Source organism: Rhincodon typus, chromosome 8, assembly GCF_021869965.1.
Source record: "Rhincodon typus isolate 14 chromosome 8, sRhiTyp1.1, whole genome shotgun sequence".
Taxonomy (NCBI): domain Eukaryota; kingdom Metazoa; phylum Chordata; class Chondrichthyes; order Orectolobiformes; family Rhincodontidae; genus Rhincodon; species Rhincodon typus.
In genome coordinates, this window is record NC_063339.1 from 16,555,653 (window position 1) to 16,572,692 (window position 17,040).

At 42.3% G+C, this 17,040-nt stretch overlaps 1 long non-coding RNA gene across 2 annotated transcripts in view; it reads left to right on the forward strand.

Annotated features, from left to right (window-relative positions):
• Positions 1–16,688, forward strand: part of LOC125483754 — a 34,031-nt gene extending 17,343 nt beyond the window's left edge. For both annotated transcript variants that reach the window (XR_007262698.1, XR_007262697.1), the window contains 2 exons: positions 7,665–7,727; positions 16,266–16,688. This is a non-coding gene — a long non-coding RNA (uncharacterized LOC125483754). The remainder of the gene's footprint in view (positions 1–7,664; positions 7,728–16,265) is intronic.
• The last annotated feature ends 352 nt before the right edge of the window (positions 16,689–17,040 follow it).

Below are 17,040 nucleotides of genomic sequence, written 5' to 3' on the forward strand. Positions count from 1 at the left end.
AAACGTCAGCTTTCCTGCTCCTCTGATGCTGCTTGGCCTGCTGTGTTCATCCAGCTCTACACCTTGTTATCTCCGATTATCCAGCATCGGCAGTTCCTACTATCTCTAGGCCATTATCTCTTCTTTAATTGTAGAAAGGGACAGGACTGGTGGCTAATGGACCACTGCTGGGATACCATAAAAGCCACAATCACTTCCATCTAGAAGGACAAGAGCAGCATATACATGGGAACACACGACCACCTGCATGTTCCCTCCAAGCCACTCACCGTCCTGACTTGAAATATATTGCTATTCCTTTACTGTTGCTGGTTCAAAATCTTACAATTCCCTCCCCAAGGATACTGTTGGTCACCCACAGCAGGTAGACTGCAGCAGTTCAAGAAGGCAGCTCACCACCACCTTCTCAAGGGCAACTAGGGATGGGCAATAAATGCTGGCCAGCCAGCAACACCCACGTCATACAAATGAATTTTTAAAAATTAAAAATCCGGACTATTGATTAAGAATTATACTTTACAATAGAGTCTTTAAGTTCTCAATTGCTTGTCTGAACTTATCTACGATCTGACACCAATTTTGAGAAGAGTCTCTGGTGACAGGCTGAAAAATAATTTTGGTGGGTTTGGGGGTGTGTGGTTAGATTGAGTAATGTGATGTGTGAAGTTAAGGGATGGAGTGCCCGTTGATTTCCCACCAGTGATGTTTTGCCAGCTATGGAGGAAGGTCCTCCTGCCAATTCCCCAATTGAACAACTCAATAACCACCCAGAGGCCTTGTGATAATGCCTACAAGGCCCATGGGGAATCACTAACTGATATCCTTGTGGAGCTCATTGAGTTTGAGTTCCCTTGGTAACAGGCAATTACCTGCTCAGATGGACCTGACCTGAGCCCTTCACAGAGCACACCCATATGAAAATAAAAATAAACAAAGCACACCCTGTGGTGGTATCCCTACCTTTGAGACAGGAGGCCTGGGTTCAAGTCCCACCTGTTCCAGAGCTTGGTAATAACATCTCTGAACAGATTGACTAGAAAATAGGTTAAAAGAAAGCATGCCCAGATTTACCTCTTCACTGATATAACAAGGTGTAGAGCTGGATGAACACAGCAGGCCAAGCAGCATCAGAGGAGCAGGAAAGCTGACGTTTCGGGCCTAGACTCTTCAGAAAAACTCTCCTTTACCTCTTCACTCTCTTCCTACCTCCCCCTCACTTTAAATGGCTTGCATTGACCTAAGTGGTTTTGCCTGAAGATATTAAATTGGTTACATGGGAGGTTACTGGTGATGGTTAGTGCTTTTCTTAAAAAAAAAATGTCACAGTAATTTGGTGCTGGGAATGTCACTGAGATGTGTGTGATAGCACTTCTGGGGATAAAAAAGCAAAAAAGAAAGGAAAGAAAACAATGTACACCTAGAATATTTAATTGGCTTCATTGGTAATTACTGATAGTGGTTAATAGTTAAAACCAAAAAAAAGTCATGGTGATTTGGTGATGGGTGAAGAAAAACATAGGGATGTATGTGATAGTACATCCAGATACATATTTTAAAAAAAAGCACACCCAGTCTCTTCTGATTCCATTTTGATTTAGCCTCCTTCCCCTTCCACCTCTTCACTTTTAATGGTTTGCATTGTCGTTAATGGGCTTTGCACGTCAATATCTAATTGCCTACATGGGTGACTTACTGGTGGTGGATAACAGTTAAAAACAAAAGAAGTTAGTGATTTTGGTGATGGGGAGCAAAACAGTTCAGTTAGCACTTCTAGATGTAAAAAAAACAATAATGCACATCTAGTGTGCTCTTATGGCACAGTGACAGTGTCCAGGAGGCCCAGATCCAAGTCCCACTTGCTCTAGAGGTGTATAGTAATATCTCTCTGAGCATGTTGGTTAGAAAGTCTCTGTTCCAAAGAAGTAAATTCCACTCCCAATTAAACCTGCATGAACTACCAACAAATGGCTCTACAGATTAAAACTCTAATGCTCCTTTAAACGTCCTACATTCACAGACAGGCAAAATACATTGGTTTTGAAGGGCCCATGTTGTGCAGTAGTAGTGTCCCTTCCTCTAGTCTGGTTGACCCAGGTTCAAATCCCACCAACTCCAGAGGTGTGTAATCATAGCTCTGACCAGGTTGATTAGAAAATATCTAGTGTTAATTCAAAGTCTTTCAGCTCACGCAGCACAGGTCATGCAATAAAGTAGACCCAAGAAATGGACACCGTGGGGGATACAGTGCTTTATCCTTTAACTCCATTTTTATTTAGTCCCTTCCCCTTCTCCCTACCTCTCCCTTACCTTTGATTGATGGTTTCCATTGCCCTCAATGGGCTTTTGACATTCATTTTTTAAACTGGAAACACAGTAGATTTACTGGTGGCGATTAATAAAGAAATACCACAGGTGATTTGGTGACAGGAAAAACAAATGTTCAGTTGTGTGTAACAGCACTTCTGGATACAAGAGCAAAGTAAAAAATATAAAGTGATCTCAGAGAGCTCTTGTAGCTCAATGGTACTGTGTCTACATCTGGCCCAGAAGCCTGGGTTCAACTCCCACACTTCCCCAGATTTGTGTTGTAATGTACTTGAATAGGTGGCACGGTGGCTCAGTGCTTAGCACTGCTGCCTCACAGCGCTAGGGGCCCAGGTTTGATTCCAGTCTTGGGTGATTGACTGACTGTGTGGAGTTTGTACATTCTCGCTGTGTCTGTGTGGGTTTCCTCCGAGTGCTCCGGTTTCCTCTCTCAGTTCAAAGATGTGCAGGTTAGGTGGATTGGCCATGCTAAACTGCCTGCAGTGTTCAGGGATGTGTAGATTAGGTGGGTTATAGGGGGATGGGACTGGGTGGGATGCTCTGAGGGTCGGTGTGGACTTGTTGGGCCGAAGGGCCTGTTTCCACACTGTAGGGATTCTGTGATTCTAATAGGTTGATTAAAAATACATAAACCTGTATCATTAACCACTGCTTACAAGAGGTGCTTGCACTCTTGCACCTAGCTGGATATTAATCTCTGCAACTGAGCTTTGAAAAAGAAAGATGACCCAGGAATGGGCTTGCACAACTATCTGTCTCTGGCTGGGACTAGCTTACATAGGCCAGAAGTTGTGGCTCTATTTTGGTGTTCAACATGGATGATGTCCCTTTCCAGTTGGGCTTACTGAGTTATTATAGGCCACTTCCCACTACCACTGGCATTTTCTAGATGCTACCAGACCTGTTGAGTTTCTCCAGCACATTCTATTATAATTGGAGGTACACAATATACATGGAGTTATATTAGAGACAGCTGAAAGGTTGAGATGTGAGCATATTAGGTCTTTGATTTGCTTTTCCTCCTTCATTCATTTTTGCTAATTGTCTCCTGGCTTCAAACATCATGCACTGGTGAAGAAAAAATCAGAGATAATGTTTCGGGCCCAGTGACCCTTCCTCTGTTCTGAATGTTAACTCTGAATTTTTCTTCACAGATGCTGTCAGACCTGCTGAGTTTTTCCAGCAACTTCTGTTTTTGTTCCCGATTTATAGCATCCGCAGTTCTTTCGGTTTTTATCATGCACTAGTGGATTACTGATGCTTCTATCTTTTTCAACGTGATCCTGTTACTATCTGTAAAGGTAGAATGAATGGAGCCCCAGTCTTGATTGGAGTTTAACATCAGTGGTCCTTGCTGTTATGTATTTGCCTGTTTGTATTCTTTATGTACCTGATATACCTCCGAGTGATACAAAGATGACATTCGTTCTAAACTCAACAGGTTTGTTTACAGTACACTAAAACATCTCAACAATCACAGGATTTCTATCGACACATTATCAGCTCCAGCATCTCAGGAAGCTACTGTTTATGTTAGAGCTCAGAAGCTTCACCCAGACTTAATCAACCGAGCACAGTGAACATAGCCCAGACAGCAGACTAACATTATCAAACACAGATCAATCAAACTGTTGAAAACTATACTTAATCATGTAAATCTGACCACTTTTCACCTTTGCTGATCAGCATGATACTTCTACAGTAACATAATGTAGGGTTAGCAAGCCTCCCTGAATGGCCTACAGTCTCTGCGAACTGTCAATTAATCTCCAGAATAGTGCTACAAGTAAACCCAGGAGGAAAGTCACAGGGATCGAGAGGCTAAATTATGCGTTTCCCTCATTTTCTTCAAACACATCTTGTTAATAATGATGAAACTAGTGGAACTGAGAGTAAAGGCTGTTTGATGAAATCAAGAATAAATCAATTGAGTGATGAAGTGTCTGTTGGTGTTTCAACAAAATGTAGGAGGCATTATATAGCGACATTGCATGTGTCAGGTCACCAATGGCAGGAACTTGGGTGTGGGAGAGATTTGGTTTTGGGGATAGGACAGTTGAAGGCAAGAGATCAAGAAGCCTCCAAAATAAAATTAAACCAAAGTTGTCAACCCAAGCAGAGTATTAACCTTTTATCTGAACTTGCATCCACTGATTACCTAGATAAAAGAAGAGAGGTAGCAGCTTCTGTTTTAAATTGTGTTTGTGGCCTTCTTAACATAGAGTCATGCAGCACGGAAACAGGCCATTTGGTCCAACCAGTCCATGCTGACCACAGTCTCAACTTAAATTAGTCCCATCTGTCTGTGCTTGGCCCATATCCCTCTGAGTATTTCTTATTCATGTACTTATCCAAATGTCTTTTAAATGTTGTAACTGCAACCACATCCAACACTTCCTCTGGAAGTTCATTCTATACATGAACCACTCTCTGAGTAAAAATATTACCCTTCATGTCCTTTTTAAATCTTTCTCCTCTCACCTTAAAAATATGCCCCCTAGTCTTGAAATCCCCAACCCAAGGGAAAAGACAACTGCCATTCACCTTATCTATATCCCTCAAGATTTTAAAACCTCTATAAGGTCATACCGCAATGTCTTACATCCAGTGAAAAAAGTCACAGCCTATCCAAGTCTCTCCCTATAACTCAAACCCTCCATTTCCAGTAACATCCTGGAAAATCTTTTCTGAACCCTCTTCAGCTTGATTGTATCCTTCTTATAACTGGGTGACCAGGATTGGACACCGTATTTCTGAAGAGGCCGCACCAATGTCCTGTACAACTTCAACATGATGTTGCAACTACTTTACTTAAAGGTCTGAGCAATGAATGCAAGTGTTCTAAACACCTTCTTAACCACCCTGTCTACATGTGATGCAAACTTACAGTAACCTGTTTTGAAGATGGGTCACTGGACCAAAAACATTTGCTTTCTCTCCACAGACGCTACCAGACCTGCTGAGCTTCTCCAGCAATTTCGGTTTTTGATTCAAGTGCCTGTTCGCCGCCTTTTAATAGAATGACAAAGACAATTAGCCATTTAGGAGCCTGGAAGATTAAGTCGGTAGATATAATGCCAATGCAATATCTTGCGGACCCCACTCCCACTAGCCCTGATATTAGCATCCTGAAGTTCATCCAGCCCCCAGTCTCAGACCACAGTTCAAACAGTACTGTTTTCCCACCTCCCACCCCCCGCCCACCTCTTCCATCTTCCCAATACTTTTCTTATATTTGCTCACAGGATGTGGACGTCATTGGCTAGGTCAACTTTCTTGCCCATCCCTAATTGCTCTGGAGAAAACAATGCTGAGCTGCCTTCTTGAGCTACCACAGTGAGGACAGGTAGGCACTCTTACACTGTTGTAAGGGAGGGAGGGAGTTCCTAAATTTTTAACTCAGTGATAGCAAAGGAATGGCAATATCGCTCAAAAGTCAAGATGTGTGTTTTGGAAGAGAACTTGAAGGAAATAAAGATTTGCATTTATATAGCACCATTCACAACCTTGAGCTTCCTACTGAAATAAAGAAGAGTCTAAATGGACTTAGAAACATTCACTCTGGCTTCTGTTTCCACAGATGCTGCCAGACCTGCTGAATTTCTTCAGCCTTCTGTGTTTGTTTCAGATTTTCAACATCAGCAGTATTTTGCTTTCAGACTCCTGATTTTAATCATTGCTCCCTGTGCAAAGAAAATGTTATTTGGAGTTGAACAAGTTTGCTGTGCTGTGGGTGAGGGAAAAATGCTTAATCGGTTCAGACCTGATTTGGCATCAAAAAGTTAGATTTGGGCTGAACCAAACTGGAAAAGCTCAGCTTGCAGGTATAAATCTGACTGCATTAGTGAACAGTGGTGCGCTCTATAAGCAGGCTTTGTGCGTACTCTTGTATTCAGTCGCTGTTTTGCCTGTAAGTCTTAACAGGACTGGAATATTTACTTCCTTTCTCCTGTCCTGAACTAAATCTCACGACTTCAGATATGAAAGGCACTGAAGCTGGTGACTTAAGCGACATTGTCTGTGCGTCCTCATTACTAAGAACCAAAGTGTCCCAGTGGATCATAGGGCTAGGTTCTCCTAGTCAGTTGTTGCTATGAAGGAAATGTTCCTGGGATAGGCTGTGAGAAGCGAGCATGATTTGTTGATAAATGAGATTTTGTTTTTTTTAATGCGCATTAATTAGGAGTTGACAAAATTGCTTTTATTAAGCAAGAGCCTCAATCTCTGCTGATGTTTTAAATAACTTAGAATATTTCTTCTTGATTTTTGCATAAAATATTGAGAAATCATATATTCAAGGGAAATGGTTATTTTAAACAGCTGGAATGTCAAAATTGTTATTTTTTTTAGCAAAGGTAGTTTTGTTTTACAATCTTCTTTTAAACAAAAAAAAGCCTTTTTTTAAAAGAATGCTTGGTTAATGCTAGTATGATTTTCTAAAGGGGGAGACTTTCCTTTTCCCTTTCTCTGGTGCCCAAGCTTTGAATGAAAGATGAGAGAGTTATGCTACTGTGGCATGAGAATATGGGCTGTGTTTTGTATTGTGGCCTGATCTCTATCCTGTCTAGTGAAGGGGACAGACAAGGCTGGACACTGAGACAAAAAAAGGAGACCCATTTAGTCTTTTCATTGTAGTCTGGGTTCCTTGCTGGGGGTGGGGTAGGGAGGGGGTTATTTTACACAGGCCTCTGTTTGGGCTGACAGGGGTGAGGGTTTCACTGAAAGCCAGGCAGCAGATGTCAGGCCTTCAAATTCTTCACAACCACTGACCTTCTTGGGTCAGGTCTATACAACTTGCCTATATAGCCTCAAGCTGTGTGCGACAGAAAGCAATGGAAAGAGGTTCCCTGGGCAGGCTGGTCTAAGCAACCAACTATCTGCAGTTTCTCTAGATTAAATTCCCTGTGAAACACTACAGGTCTGAGAAAATTCCTGACAACTAAATTGGCCTTTTTTTATTGGAAGGAAGTGATGAATAATAAGCAGTGTGGAATGACTGAGAGTTAATTTGTGCTGGTCAGTTATTCATGGCATTACATCAGTGCCGGAGTTCACAGTGAAGATTTCATTGAACAGCATCAACATGAAGTGATCCCACACACTAAATGATTTATTTCTAATCTCTATTCTTGAGGCTAATGATTAACTCTTTGAGCACTGTCTTTTTTGTAATTTTAGTGCTTATTTCTTTTGTTATTTGTGCAACATATCAGCATGTTTGTAAAAATAACTCATTGGTGGTATGTTTTAATAAAATACACTGCATATCTAAGAGAAAACTGATTTCAATAATAACGTTAAAATGCCAATGTTTTAATTCCCAGTTCCTTTTCATGCAGGTTTCTCCCTACATTGTGTCCTTGTCCTTTTGGTTAATCTGAGAGGCTGAAGATTTACAAACGGTAGGCAATGATGACCTGTTTTCCACTTGACTGGAATATTAATTTGAAAAGAACAGTGGAGTACATAATTTTTTTTCTGAAGACAAACACTCCCCCGTCACCAATCCGGTCCCCCACACCCACACCCACACCCCACTGCCAAAGGTGACAACTCCTTGCTCTTCAACCAAATAACATCATGGGATTTTATTTTCTCATCCAACTGTGCAAGTGGATTCTGCCTGAGTTTAACATCTCATCAGAAAGATGGCAGCTCTGACAGTGCGGCATACTCTCAGTAATGTGCTGGAGTATCAGCCTTGATTTTTGTGCTCAAGCTTTAGAGATTTGGACCTTGAACCACATAGGTTAGAGCGGAGTGCACTACCATCTGATCCACAGCTACCAAAACCATCTGAGGGCTGGGGAACTCTGGCATTTCTGACTTGCTTTTCCACTTGAGTTAGCTGATATTTATGATTGAACAGTATTCCTCATTATTCTCTCCCACCGCAACCCCCCACCCGCCCAACAAACCCTTTCTCTTTGGTCACACAGCAAAGCTCTTTGAACTTATTCCTCCTCCTCTTTGCTGATGTGTCAGATCTCTCGTCTCCTCAAGTGCTGCAGCCAAGATTGGGAATGTGTCATGCTGCAGTGAGACTATGGGTTATCACCATTTAATTTTTCTTTACAATAGTATGAGAGAGCTGCTCATTTTGGATTCCGATTGTCCATCCAGTTACCTTATGGATGTGGACATAGCTTTTCCATTTGGCTCTGTGTTGTTTGACATCGCTTCCAGTGTAGCATCCAAAGATGCCCTTGCAATCCTCTCTAGAAGTCATCAAAGGCCATATTTGTGTGGCTGTATTCAAATGAAATGCTAATTTGGGGAGTATCTTATCTGATATAATAGTTAATATCTTAATTCTAAATCCCTAGCAAAACTAATCAGCCATTTGGTTCTTGGTGACTGGCTCAGAGAATCAGAAGGAATCTAACTGATTTTGGCCTAAAAATAGGTGAAGCCTATAGATGAACTCTGAGGCTCAGTCAACATTAGGCCTTGGGCCTTATTTTACAAAGAGAAGTGAGCTGCCCTCATCTGGCATACCTCCCCAGAGGCAGCTTGCCTGATTGCCTCATCAAATATAGGTTGATGTCTTGCCCTTCGCTAAGTCCAAGGGTAGCATTTAGGGGTAATTAAAACAAGATGGAGGTAATTAAGGGCACAAAACAGACCTTGCAAGTTCTTGGAGCACGTCCAAGCTACACACGTTCAAATATCCCCACAACCACTTATTGCTTACCTGAAAATCAACTGACATCAGTACGAAGTTGGACTTATTTTGTTTGGGCATCAATATTTATTTGTGATTTACTGTCGTCACATGTGCCTAAGTACAGTGAAAAGCTTTGTTTTGCGAACAGTATAGGCAGATCATAGCAAGCGAGGACATACAGATCATAGGATGCTTAGACAGAGGGAGGTATACAAGGTTACAGCTGCACAGGAGGTACGCTAATCAAGATCAACATTATTTGAAGTTAGAGAGGTCCATTCAGCAGAGATTGTTTTTGAACCTGTTAGTGTGTGTGTGTGTTGAAGCTTCTGTATCTTCTGCCTAATGCAAGAGGTTGGAAGAGAGCACTACCGGGGTGGGAAGAGTCTTTGATGATGTTGGCAGTCTTTCTGCAGCAGTGAGAAGTATAAATGGAGTCCATGGATGGGAGGTTGGCTTCTGTGATGGTCTGGGCTGTGCCCACAACTTTCTATAATTTTTTACAGTGTTAGGCAGAGCAGTTGCTGTACCAGGTCATTATGCAGCTGGATAGAATGCTTTCTATGGTGCATCTGTGAAAGTTTGGTGAGGCTCCTTATGGACATGTTGAACTTCCTAAGCCACTGAAGAAGAAGAAGAGGCGTTATTGTGCCTTCTGGCCATCACATCTAACCATCCAGTCCTACAAAACTGACTGATTTTTGTCCTTTTTTTTCATCGAGAGAATGTGGGTAATGAGGACCAGTGCCTAACTCTTATAATCATTCACCTTCAAGTGATTATAATCATGGCTGCCTTTAGCACTGTGGATATTCGACCAGGAATGTGCTGCCCTCCTGCCATGGTCTCAGAGCTCCAACAAACTAAGAGAATGACCTCCTTTTTGTTTTGAGGCAACACGATATTTTTGGAGAGTGGATGATTCATCTATTTAAATTCGTGTTCAGAACATTATGAAATACAAAACGAAGTGTGGGTAAGCATTGTAGATGCTGCTTTCAAAGATCTTGTAATTTAATTAGATCCCATAGTAAGTAACATGTGTGTGACAAAAGTAATGTTATACAGATGCTTGTAAAAACCACTGTATATTTTGTGATGTACTTGTAGAACTATAAGCTGGAGCCATTAATATTTTAAGCATGGAATTGGGTCACGTGCTTTCACTGGTGGGACCATATGGCAGCTTTACTCATGTTTGGCTGGATCAGGAAGGATCGACTGGCCAGCATTATGTGAAACAACTGCTCAATGGAAAGTTATGTTGGGCCCTTTCAATGGGTTTGGCTATAGGCCCAAACAAATGGAACAAAGTTCCTGTTAGCTTTCAAAGCTGGTTCATTCTTATCATCTTGTGGTTACTGTAAATGCATGTGGTAGTGGGAGTGAGAGGAAGGGGGAGATTTCTGACTTGTGAAAGATCCTGAAGAAGGTTCCAGCCTAACTATTACTTCCAGGGCAATCTGAATCTTATTTGTTGTGACTGAGCTTGTCCCACAGATGTTTCACGCATACTTGTCATTGTGCTGCCTAGCAAGAACAAAAATATTAGCTTACATGTTGTCTAGAAGGACATGTTTTCACTTGGGGTACAGATGGGTATTTGTATTGATGTATTGAAAGCACTGACCATGATTGTACCTAGCATGACAAGTTGCCATGTGGGTTGCTGAGCTTCATGACTTTAGCGGGCACTGCGCTATTTGACTGTAGGAGCTGCCCATTTGCTACTCAACACACTGTACACCCTTAAGCAATTCCCCTGAGATTTGCCTGCAACACACTGAATATCTTGTCCTCAGTGCAGTGCTGCTGCCCTCTTGCTCTTACAACCATTGAAGATATTAAATTTCCTCTCAAGGATGGTCAATCTCCAGTGCCTAGCTATTATTGCCTCATTGGTATATATCAGGTAACTTCAGATACAGCCACATTCAGAGTTATTAATGAAACGTGAACGCCATTTAGCCCAAGTAATTTATATAGATATTGATGGCCCATTCAAGTCTCCTCTCACCTGACTCCTCATTTAAATTTGTAGCTGTGTTCTTGAAACTTGCTACTTTAAGTGAAGGGGGGTAACAAGGTATAAAGCTGGATGAACACAGCAGGCCAAGCAGCATCAGAGGAGCAGGAAGGCTGACGTTTCGGACCTAGATCCTTCTTCAGAAAACGTGAATCATAGTTTCCCATAGGAACCAAAGTTAAAGCCAGAGTTAGGTTCCTTTGGACATTACTCACCTGGAAAAACAATACGCAAATTGAAATACTGCTAGGTGCATGTAATACCTTCTTGGTTGAAATAAGTTGGTAAATATTGAACAAATGCCACATTAGTTGAAAGGAAAACACTGCAATTTTCATGGTGGGCTTAAAAATAGACATTCTGGCAACTCGGTGGACAGCTTTTCTACCAATACAAAGTGGGTGGTATCTATTACACCATAAATTGGAAATCACAGCTCAACAATAAAAGGGACAAATAATATTACAGCTGCACTTCAATAGTGAAAATGAGATGGAGGAGCTAAATGTGAAAGAATCAGACCAGCCATGATCTCACTAAATAATGGAACGGGCTTGATGGGCTGAGTACCCTGCTCTTGCATCTTGTTCATATGTTTATGAATGGTATTTTTGATTAATTGGTTGTGTTGTGCTGTTTTGGTCCCTTACCCTGGGGAAAATATTTTCTGGTTTGCTTTTTACCTGAATGTTACCAGAAACTTGCGGGTGGGAAAGCGAATAGGCTCCGGATTGCTGCAGTGAGAGGAGAGGAGAGGAGAGGGGAACATTGATGCAGAACCCTGGAGCCAGGCCCTGAAACTGAGAGACCATAGCAAAGGTGCCAAGTGCCCACACTGCCCAAAGTTGCCAACATGCTGCCCCCCACCCGGCTTCACCTGCTCCACCGATTATATCTTCCATCCTTGTCCCTCTATCACTTTTTTTTACCTGCTCTTGGTCCTGAGGGTGAGTGGCTAGAAAGAAAATCACAAAGAGTAACGTGCTTCCACCAGCATGTTATGCTTCAAGTGTCCCAAGTTAAGGTGGAGTCTGAGAGGCTCTGCAAACACGATATGATGCGGTGAAAATATCACGAATATCTAAAAGATATATTGACATACTAATTGTGAGATTTAACACATCTCTCAGTGGAAACACCATCGCAGATGTTTGGCCTGCATCCACAGAAATGTGGTGAAATTGGGTGGAAGTCTCAAGGTCGTGTTGCTGAAAAGTAGCTGTGACTAGATTGTGTCCCTCCTTTTGAGCGACAGCACTGTTAGAGCTGTAGAAGCACTCAAGCCCTCATCTTGTTTGTGTCAGATCACTGGAACTGATTCAGGTAAGACTGCTGGAAATGATATGCAAATTATATGTCATTTGAAATGTTGTAACCATTGGTAACTGCTTCATCCCACATATGTCAAGCATCTTTCTGAGTTTCAGCCCAGAAAGTAAATCTTTATCCTATAGGACTGTCTTTTGTCTGTCTTTCTTGTACAGGAAATGACAAGAAAACAGCGAGCAAAGATTGAGGCATTTCTTTTTATTTTCAACCAAATTTTTGACTGAGGTACTATTGGGTGCAGGAAGTCTTCCAAAATCACTTTTACAGGGTAAATGTTGATGAACAATTTCTGGCTTGCAAACTTCAAGAGCCCTGGTAAGAATCTAATTCTTCAAAAGAGTATGTTATTATGCAGAACATAAAACTTGCATTCCATCATTGTTTTGAAAGTATAACGTGACAGCTTTGCCACATTAACAGTTATTCATTCAACCAGCAGCACCAAGGGAGAGAGTTTACAAATAAAGATGGAGATGGGGAGAACTGATTTTCACTCTGAAGTTTGCAAGTCTGTGGAAAGTTCATCCCCAGAGAGTTGAGGAGGCAAAGTCATTGAGTGCTTTTCAGGCGAAACTGGGTAGGTTCCTGACTAACAATGGAGTCGCAGGTTATCACGGGCAGATGACAACGTAAACCTGAGGCCACAAACAGATCAGCTTTTTTAATACTGGAACAGGCTGAAGGGGCTGAATGGCCTGCTTCTGCTACCAATTTTCCCCTTCACCATTCCCGGAAATGTCCTGTCCCAATGGCAGGACAGACCCACAAGAGGTGGCGCTACAGTGATATACAGTTGGGAGGGAGTTGCCATGGGTGTTGTCAACAATGACTCCAGACCCGTTAAAAATCTTGTGGCATCAGATCAAACATAGCATAGAAACGTCCTGCTGATCACCACCTATCCCCACGCCAGCTGATGAATCATTGTTCCTCCATGTTGAAGCAGTGAAGATAGCAGGGACGCAGAATATACTGCGTTTGGGAGACTTCAATGTTCACCACCAAGAGTAGCTCGGTAGCAGCATTAATGACAAGGCTAGATGAGTCCTGGAGGATGTAGCTGTGATATTGGGTCCACAGCAGGTGGTGACAGACCAACAAGAGGGAAACACTTATTTGACCATGTCATCCACAATCTGTCTGCTGCAGATGCATCTGCCGGTGACAGTAGTGGTAGAAGTGACCGCTGTACAGTTATTGTGAAGGTGGGACTTTTCACACCAATGACGATTATAATTGTGCTGGAAGGGATAGACTTTGAATATGTCGAGCAACTCAAGATTCAGCGTTCCCTGAGGTGCTGTGGACCACTGACAGCAGCAGAATTGCATTCAGTTACAATCTGTAAACTCATAGCTTGGCATGTCCCCCACTTTACCACTAAGCCAGGGGATTAGTACTGGTTAAATGGAGAGTGCAGCAGGGTATGCCAGGGGCAGCACTGGGCATGACTAAAAATGAGGTGTCAACCTAGTGAAGCTACAAAAAAAAACTACTTGCATGTCAGACAATGGAAGCAGAATTCAATAAACAGGCTAAACAATTTCATATCCATCAGATCAGATCTAAGCTCTGCAGCCTTGCCACATCCAGTCATGAATAGTGGTGGGTAATTAAATAACTAATGCAAGGTGAAGGCTCCATAAATATCCCAATCCTCAGCAACGTGGAGTTCAGAATGACAGTACAAAAGACAAGGCTGAAGTACTTGCATCTGTTTCAGTCAGAAGTGCCAAGTGGATATTCCAACTTCGCTGTCTCCTGTGGTCCCCAGCATCACAGATGCCAGTCCTCAGTCAACCAGATTTACTCCAAGTGATATCAAGAAACTTTTGGAAGCACTGGATACTGCAAAGGCTATAGGCCTTGACAACATTCCACAATCATACCTGAAAACTTGTGCACTGGAACATACTGCACCTCCAACCAAGGTTTCCCAGTGCAACTACAACAGTGGCATCTACCGAGCATGAGAATAATTTTCTAGGTGTACCTGTACGCAAAACAAAGTTTGGACCAGTTGGCTTTGCCCTATTGGTCCACTGTTAATGATCAGCAAGTAGTGTCAGAGGTTGTTGACAGTACTTTCAAGTGGCACTTGAAGACAAATAACCTATTCACTGACGTTCACTTTGCGTTCTTCCAGTACCACTATGTTTCCTACCTCTTTACAGCTTTCATCCAAACATGGACAAAAGAGCTGAACCTCAGATGTCAGGTGACAGGGAGCATATGACATATATGGCGTCAAGGAGCCAGAGCAAAACAGGAGTCAATGGGGCAAAATGGTGGCTCAGTGGTTAGCATTGCTGCCTCACAGCACCAGGAACCCAGGTTTGATTCCACCCTCGGGTGACTGTTTGCATGAAGTTTGTGCATTCTCTCTATGTCTGCATGGGTTTCCTCTGGGTGCTCTGGTTTCCTCCCACAGTCCAAAGATGTGCAAGTTAGATGGATTGGCCATGGGAAATGCAGGGTTACAGGGAAAGGCTAGGGCAGTGGGTACAGGAGGGATGTTCTTTGGAGGTTTGGTGTGGACTTGATGGGCTGAATGGCCTGCTTCCACACTGCAGCGATTCTATAAAAGAACCGGAGAGAAAACTCTATTGGTTGAGGTCATACCTAGTAAAATGGAAGATGGTTGTGATTGTCAGATGTTAATTACCTCAGTTCAAGGATACCTCTGCTGGAGTTTCTTTTGGACAGGATCTTAGTCCCAACCATCTTCAGCTGCTTCATCAATGCCCTACCTTCCACCATAGGGTCAGAAAAGAGGATGTTCTCTGATGATTGCACAAAACACAGCACCATTCGCATCTCCTGAAGTATTGTAATAGCCCATGTCAACATCCAGGTTGCTCATTACTGGCAAATGACATTTGAGTCACACCTGCCCATCTGCAAGAGAGAATCTAACCATATCTCCTTGAAGACAATGGCATTAACGTTACTAAATATTTCGCTATCTTTCATCCAAAAATGAACTCGTCCAGTCATACAAATACAACAGCAGATCACAGGAGGCTAGGAATCCTACAACAGGTAACTCACCTCCTATCTCCCTAAAGCCTATCCACCATGTATAAGGCACAAGTCAGGAATGTGATGGAGTACTCCCTATATACCAGGTTGAGCACCACTCTAACCTCACTGAGACTTGCTACCACCCAGAAAAAAGCATCCTGCTTGATTGGAACCCCATCCACCAACTTAATTGTTCAATATATTTACCACTATTGCACAGTGTCAGCAGTGTGCACCACCCACAAGACTCTCTGCAGTAACTCACCAAGCTAATTGTGACTGCACCTTCTGAATCTATGACTGCTATCACCCAGAAGGACAAGGGCAGCAGATGAATGGGAACTCCAGTGCCTACAAGTTCCCATCCAAGTTACACATCGTTGCTGACATTGGACTGTATCACTGCCCTTTCACTGTCACTTGGTCAAAATCCTAGAACTCCCTCCCTAACAACAATGTCTCTTCATCCCCAGGACTGTAGCTGTTCATGAAGGCTGCTTACCAACACCAACTCCAGGGCATTTGATGTTGGCCCATGCATCAATCCTATGAACAAATAAAATTAAACTTACATGATTGTACCACTGGCACTCTCCTTATTTTGTTAGGTGCTGCGGTGGACCAGTCCCTTGATAATGTTTGAGAAGACTCTAAAAATCTACCCTTTAACTGCTCAAAATGACTGACCAGCTCAACAGGGAACTGATACCAATGGAACTGTCCTTGAGGAGGAGAGAGGATAAAATAAGTGATCAAAGGACAAGACATGGTCTACATGTTCCAGAGAACACCATTGTTATTTCAGCATTGTGTTTAAAAAATAATTTGATGACCTAATTGTGAAGATAAGTCAAAATTAGCAACTTAACTAATTTTCTCCTCTTCTCCATTCAGATCCATATGAAGTCTAGCAAACCATCTCTACAACCGTCAACAGTCTGGTCTTTCCCTTGCTGAAAGCTTCAATTGAAAGCAGGACTAAGGGCAAGGTGTCTTTCTCAAGAGCCAAGGAGAATCAGGGCAGCGATCTTAGAACCAGGACAAAGGGCAATATTGGAAAAGAATGGGCTTCATGCTCTTGAACTGAGAGTGACATATTGGGCGTCAGGCGGTGGGAGAAGATAAATTGGCTACAATTATGGAATGGTAGAATATTTTTGGATAAGCAAGTTTAGAAAAATATCCAACTGTGACACAGAAATGCTAACGTTAATCAGCATTTTGAACAGACTTAAGGAAAGGATCTGTATTATGGAATGTTTCCATAATCACTGCAGTGTTGAATCTTTTCGAAGTAAATGAGCCTAAAAATCAAAACAGACCATGATTTGTCCATCACCGTTTTGAATGTTAATGAGCTTGACTGTTTTGTCAGCAGCTACGCTGTCATGTTTTATGAATGCCAGATATTCCTGCCACTTGTGTGATCTAAAATTATAGCATTATCCTTTGGAAACTGGGATGGAAGGAAGGATTTTTAATACAATTTCCTCTGCATAGATCCAAAGCAGAGAGAAATGGTAAGTAGCTTGATTCAGGGCTGTAAAAGGAACTACCTTGGCTTGTATTTGGATTGCACATAACAATCTTCCCCAGATTGGTCTAAGTTTCCCCACTACAAAGGACATCAGAGAACAGACTGGGTTTTTAATAATCATTAGACTGATTC